Source organism: Mirounga leonina, unplaced genomic scaffold (assembly GCF_011800145.1).
Source record: "Mirounga leonina isolate KUSES-001 unplaced genomic scaffold, KU_Mleo_1.0 Mir_127, whole genome shotgun sequence".
Lineage (NCBI taxonomy): Eukaryota > Metazoa > Chordata > Mammalia > Carnivora > Phocidae > Mirounga > Mirounga leonina.
Window position 1 is genome coordinate 7,604,404 of NW_023270316.1, and position 7,318 is coordinate 7,611,721.

The window sequence follows — 7,318 nt, forward strand, 5'->3', positions numbered from 1 at the left end:
AGAAGAAGAAGAAGAAGAAGAAGAAGAAGAAGAAGAAGAAGAAGAAGGAGAAGAAGAAGAAGAAGGAGAAGAAGAAGAAGAAAGTACTTTTGTTATAATTCTTATTTTGAAAATAATGCTTCCTCTAAGGCTTTATATGCTTTCAGAACATTAAGAGAATGTTAATATAGGAACTTCTATTTTATCCACTAAAGAGATAGGAATTCATTTTATCTGTTATAAAAATAATTATCTATTCTCATTTAATCAAGAATTTTTATAAAGAATGGATTATGCATTTTAAACTGCTTATTGAATATACAATGAGAAGATCATGAGGTTTTATTTTTTACTTTCATTTATTAATATAATAAATAAAATATTCTAACACCAAAGCAACTTGACATTATACCTTAAGTACTACTGGGCCATCATGTATCAATGTCATGTTGAAGTTTGGACTCTGTTTCCTAATATTTTATTTGAGATATTTTAAATTGATATTCAAAAGAATGATTCATCTGTGATTTTTTTTGTGCTATGTTTTCGAGCTATTTTTTTAATTAGAAAAAAAGAAAAGCTTTAATTTGAACAGGATCATTGGTTCTTTCTAAATAAGGAAATAATCTCTTAGTATTAAGGAAAAGATGATTGTATTTTTTACATAGAACAGTATCCAAATCTATGGAATACAATCATATGAAGTCTCTAGAAAGTGCTAGGAACTGTTTCATCAGATTTCATAAACTTCTCAAGGTAGAGTCCCAGTCACTTATCCAGAACTAGCCCGGTACATGCCAGGATATATGCATTCATTAATATATGCGTCAATTTGTTTATGCATGATCCAATCACTTAACACAATGACCCATTTCTCAAATTAAGAAATTATGTTTCAAATGGATGAAGAATCTCAGTCCAGGGTACACTATTTCTAGGAATTCTCATTCTTTGCTGCTTGATTCTGTGGCTCCTTATTCCACTGACAAGAGCAGAGCAGCCCAAGACTACACACTTCTTCTGGGGCAGGATGTCTTCTTCTTATATATCTGATAGCTGCTAACACAGGCTCTCCAGAGGAACAGCCAACCAGGACACTGGCTGTTTTCTTCGTTTGCCACATGGCTGGACTATGGCTGCAGTGTGAGTCGCAAAGAAACTTCTCATTGGTTTTCCTACTTTAATGCACAGAAACGTGGGTGGAGTTTTGTTTTTCTCTTCTTTTGAAGAAAGGTATCTTCAATGGATACTTGAATTCTCTTTAGTACACATAACTGAATTTCAAACTTATTATCCATTTGTCTGCCTTGGCATTTGTTGTTCAGAGCAGCTTCTGCAGAATTGTCTGGAGACTCTTATTCCTATTTGCTTCTGTACCAGAGGTCAGTTGCAGTGGGAGGGACACTAACCCAGGTTTTATCTGGTTCTTCATTGCCTTCAGTTGAGGGATCACCTACCTGGGGAAGAGAATTACTAAGGGTGATGTGTATTCCCAGTGGCTCAATACTTTTGCCATCATTTAATTCTGCTTTCTGTAATTTTTCAGATAAATGTGACCTTTCTTTGTTCTTATTAAGGTAATATTCAATGTATCTAAGTTTATCTAGACCTTCACATACATTCCATGTGTTTTCTACGTGGCTTTCTGGGGAACCAGACTGCTTGTCCATGTCTAGCATTATATCTTGCTTCTCATAGGTTTCTAAATCTAGGAGTCCCTTCAGTTCAGCATTACTATCTGTTCCTGAAAATTTCAGGGCGGACTGCACCTACATTTCTGTTGCAGAACTATTTTTCATGACTCAGCCTTCCTTAGCCCTTCTAGGTCAAGAGAAAGGCAATCTTTTGAGGTGTCCCTTTTGTCCATTTCACTATCAGTTTGAGAAGAAATTTCTTCCAAGTCAAAAAAGTCAACATCTTCCCCTAAAAGTAAATTTTCTTTGGCTAGAGATTCAAATAGAGCATGAGTGTCAGAAGTCTCCTTGCTGACCTTAGTCACTGTGATAGATCCATTGGTTTGTTCTGGAGAAATTCCAGTGTCTTTAATTTTCCTGACACAGAGATGTCTGAGGGCTTCATGTGTGTGTATTTTGTTGACGTCTCCAAAGGTCTTGTTGTTTTGGAATCTGAAGAGATGGTTCTCTCTCCATTCTACTGCTCCTTTTCCATGTTGAGAGACTTGAACTTCCTGGACCATGGAAGAGATTGTTTCCATTGCCCTCTACAATGACATTCCCACATGAAGATCCAAAAATGCCTTGCCATTGCCTGGAGAATGGGAAGATCTGGCTTCAGAAAAGGATATCAACCCATTCAGTAAGTGTTTGAGCTACTTTTGATGGCAGTGTAATCTTAACTTCATTTTTAAAAACTGAAATTCCTTTTTTTTCCCTCTCTGTTCCCATGCTCCATGACAGGAAAAATAGTATTTTAAAGTTTTATTATGTAAATATTGCACATTTCTTGTTACATTTAATCCTAGATATTTCATTTGCTATAGTAAATGAATTTCATTTTATTGTCTTTCTTAAATAATTGATAGAACATGCTGTGAAATTACCTAGGCCTGATATTACCTAGGTATAGTTCTTGACCAAATTTATATATATAAATTGCCTAGCTATCTCATTGTGCTATAGACTTTTGACAATAAAAGCACTGTACACTTGTTCTTCTGCCTACTTCCCATAAATATGTTGAAGTAAGTCACTCTGCAACTGCTAGCACCTTTTTGATGAGAATACATACTTAAACTATGTTTGTTTAATTTTGAACTCAATGGGACAATTTTCAAAAAGAATTGCACAACGCTTAAGTTTTATATTTTTGGTTTCCTTAAATAGATACAGGTATGAGAAAGGAAATGGTGGAAGAGATTCAGAAACTTTAGGAAGAAAACAGCAGAAAGCCAGAAGGACATTGACTGGATATTGGTAATTAGGAAGAAGCAATGATTTCAAGTGACACTGGAATTTTGCAAATGCGTAGGTGGGCAGATGAAGCACTCTGGACAAACTTATGACCATTAGGGTAGGAGACATACTGGGGTAGTTACGAGGAGATGCAGCAGCCAACCCTGGCCCCGTGGCTCACAGGCATCTTGTAAATGCTTTTTGAATGACTGTTAGATGAATTCCATACCAGACACACTGAATTTGATGTGGATGTTTTCAGTGGTCCTGTAACCTTAAACCTGTGGGGCACTTTCAGTTTACAAAGTGCTTTCATATGCTGGCCCATTAATCCCCACAATAAACCATGGAGTAAAATATCATTAAAGCCCTCTTAGAGCTGAGGAAATGAGGCTTAGAAAGATTAAGTTCTTTACTTAAGTTCTATGTTTAGTAGGAGCCAGAGATGAGGTTTAAGCCAGAGTGTTTTTGAAGGCAGAACCTGGGCTCTTTCTCTTAGTGCAGAATGTTCCAAGTAAAAATCGCTTCATCTGCCAGTAGCCGGCTATCTCAGACACATCTGAGGAAATTATAATGCCTGGAAAGACACAAATAATTGTAGAGTGAGTTAAAAATGAGAGCACAACAGCCATAGGCAAGAGACTCACAGAGGTTGGGACACTGTTTCTTTGTGACCAACACAGAGGGAAACTCAGTGCTATACTTATGGGAGTGAATGATTCCCCAGAGGCTGGAATGTGCTGGAAGGATACAGATTTGTTTGGTAAAAAAAAAAAAAAAAAAAAAAAAAAAAAATCAAATGCCAGAATTATGGTAAAAGAAGGACCAGTACTTGGCAACAAATTTCATGGAAAAGTTAAGGATATTGGGAAGCAAAAAGAAGGATTCCACAGGGTTCTTCTTGAGGAAAAGGTCTTACATATCAACTACAACAAACTAAGATATCTGAAGAAACTAAAATAATTCAACAACTAATGTTCTTTTCCAATTTTATGATACACCTTTTTATAGTGATTTAGATATGGGTAGAGTGTTGGTGAAGTACATGACTTAAGAGCTGAGTGGGGTTTTGCTAACAGAATATACTGCTTTCGAGAAATTTAAAAATTCCTCAACTTTGATTTCATTGCTTTGGTTTTTGTTTGAGGTCATCTTTTATAAATCTATTGGACAGTCTTTACACACATTCTATACCAGTCACTTTTTCTTGGTTCGCTTTTAACTTTTTGTTTCTTTTTTATTTTAAAAGTTTTTCTCCCCTTGCTTATTCTGTTTGTCTAAAGAAATTATCTGTGTGCCGAGGTTAATATTGTTATTCATTATTTCACATCTTTCTCTACATGCTATCACCTCATTTCTTATTATTTCTATTTTAGATTTATGCTATTGTTTTATATCTTCTATCATTTTCTTAATTTATTTTCGCGGGTTTGGAAACACGTGGCTTGTTTCCATTTGTTCTTTGCCATGACTTTTTGGAGTGCTTCTATTTTCCACAGGGTCAATATTCTATTTCAATATATCTTTTAAAAAAATAAGAGTATGGGATTTAATTGTGATAATTTGTGTTGTGCTATTTCTTATTTCTCTACAGTAAATTAGTTTCGTGGCATTTGGAGAAGTAGCAGTGGGTCTGAAGAGTTTTTCTAGGCTCACAGCTCTAATGGGCTCCCTGTAATTTCCATCAATTCTTTAAGTTATGTTCCTTTACCATTTGAAATCTCCTAGTGGCTTTTCTTTGTTCATTTTAAACATGCCTAACTCTTGCTTTTGCTGCTATCATTCCTCTTCTGATAAATTTAGATTCTCTTTCGAATAGTCTCTCTCCAGTGTCAGGCTCTGTTGTAGAAGGGATTTTGCAGATTCGGTAGACATCAGATTGCTCCTGTCACATCGTCTTAAATCATGGACTCATGCTAATTATCCACAATTTAGCATATGAAAAAAATACTTAGAGTTTCAGTAGATTTTTCTCAAATTGTCCTGCCCATGTTCCAGTGCATGCCTGGTGGAAATTTGGGGGTTCTCTACTTCTCACATCCACCAAGGACCACCTTGCCCCCTGTCTTTCCTCCTGAAGAGATGCTGATACAACCCAAGTCTTGAGCTGCCAGGGGTTTGTGCCCCCTGCTCTTATTTCCTGATTTATTTATTTATTTATTTATTTTTAAGATTTTATTTATTTATTTATTTATTTGAGAGAGAGAGAGTGTGCATGCATGAGTCGGGGGAGGGACAGAGAGAGAGGAAGAAGCAGACTCCCCTCCGCCATGTAGGGCTCAATCCCAGGACCCTGAGATCATGATCTCATGGGGGCTTGGTATTTGCTATTTTTGAGGAGCAATTCCAACAGTCCTGTCCTACAGCTGCCGTTTTCATATCCCTTCACCTGACCCGAAGGTGAGAGCATAAAGCTCAGTCTTCAGGCTTCAACTGGCTTGAATTGTGGGCTCCAGTGCCTCAAAAATACATATTTCTGAATTTAACAGAATAGAATAAGCATTTATATTCGTAGGTGCCTTATTTTCTGAAACAAAAATCTTCATATCCTTCTATAAAGCTTTGTACACACACTCAAGCACACACAGTAACTGTTCATAATTAAAAACTGATTTTGATTTTCACAAAACATTCTAAATGACACAGAATATTCTTTATCACCAAGTGATCTCAAATATTCTCTTTTCTACTTTATATTTTTTATCAGATTGACAGACCTGTTCCATTGGTTTGATTTTACTGTAGAATGGTGCCCATTTTTTTCTTTAAGACTGAAAATTCCAAATCACTCTTCCTATCCCAGTCAGAAAGAGAAAAAAGAAAATGTCTTAAACTGAAAGCAAACATTTGTAATGATTAGATAGGAATATTTTTGCAATTTCAAAGACCTAAACTATTTTTTCCTCAAACACTCAAGTTTATGTATTGATTTTATTAAGAAAGTTAGTAGATGTCAAATATTTGGAAACCATTTCTCCGTTTCTTGACTGGTGATAAACTGAGAAGTAAACAATTAATCGTCTTTGAGTGGCAGTAAATACTATGCTAAATACTCTGTCAGGGAAATCTTTATATGCTGGAAGCAATTTTTAAATATCAATGTAAAGATAATGCCATATTTTCTACATAGTTATACTAGGCATCTACTGAAGCCAAACCATTAGTGAGATTCATTACCTTGCTGGGGTCTTCATCTGAGCCTTTTCAAAGGTACTCTGTGGCACACGACCATACAGCTCATGGTTTCACAAACAAGTTATCAAGGGATTGCAGCATCTCCATAGAACTCCTAACTATTCATTTTTAACTTACTTTGATAGTTAATTTAGTCAAATAGAATATATGATTAAAATTTGAAAAACAGCTCCATGTATCTAGCTAATTGGTTTAACTAATTAATAGAATCTATTTAAAAATGTTTACAATTTTATGAAAGGTAATTCTGGTTTTTACTACAGTAATTTTTACACTCCATAATTTCCAGCACAGTATGGCAAGTTACAAACTCATTCATGGTTTCTCTTTACTAATATCTTCTTCCCAAAATACACGTTAAGTCATTCATGTAACATTCAACACAAGAGGTCTAGCAATAAATTTAACATGCTTTTTAGCTAAATATTTTCATAGAGTTGTTTAAAACATTCTTCTGAGTAAAATTCCATTATGCACACACACATGCACACATGCATACGTACACTTCTTTATCCATTCATCCATGGACACCCCGGTTGTTTCCATATCTTGACTATTGTAAATAATGTTGCAATAAAGCCAGGGGTTCATACATCTTTTGGAGTTAGTGCTTTTATTTTCTTTGGGTAAACACCCAGCAGTAAAATTACTGGATCACGTGGTATTTCTATTTTTAATTTTTTGAGGACCCTCCATGCTATTTTCTATAGTGGCTGCACTGATGGCAAAATAGGTAAAGGGGATTAAGAGGTACAAACCTCTAGTTATAAAATAAATAGGTCATGGGGATGAAAAGTACAGCACAGGGAATATAGCCAGTAATATTGTAATAACTTTGTATGCTGACAGAGAGTAACTCTACATATGGTGGTGAGCAATGTGTAATGCACAGAATTGTCAAATCACTATGTTGTAAACCAGAAATTAATGTAAAATCATATGTCATCTATACTTTAATAAAAAATAAGCAAACAAATAATCATTTTTCCTGGAGCTGAATAACATAACTTACATTTTCAAATATGACTCCTATGTTATAAAAAAAAAAAAAAAACCTCACACAGGTGTTACCAAATCAATTTTCACTTGAAAAATTACACATTTTTCCCTGAGAACAGTAATTAGTCAAAGCTTAAGGGATCTGAAGTATAGTAAAGGGCAGTTACTCTGTACTTATTCGTTGTGATTTGTATTCCTCAATCAGAGATTAAAAACTATTTAAAAAATTAAAT

At 35.0% G+C, this 7,318-nt stretch overlaps 1 pseudogene; it reads right to left on the reverse strand.

Moving 5' to 3' along the window:
* Window positions 1-1,038: 1,038 nt before the first annotated feature.
* Window positions 1,039-2,244, reverse strand: LOC118009632 (annotated as a pseudogene).
* Window positions 2,245-7,318: the final 5,074 nt, after the last annotated feature.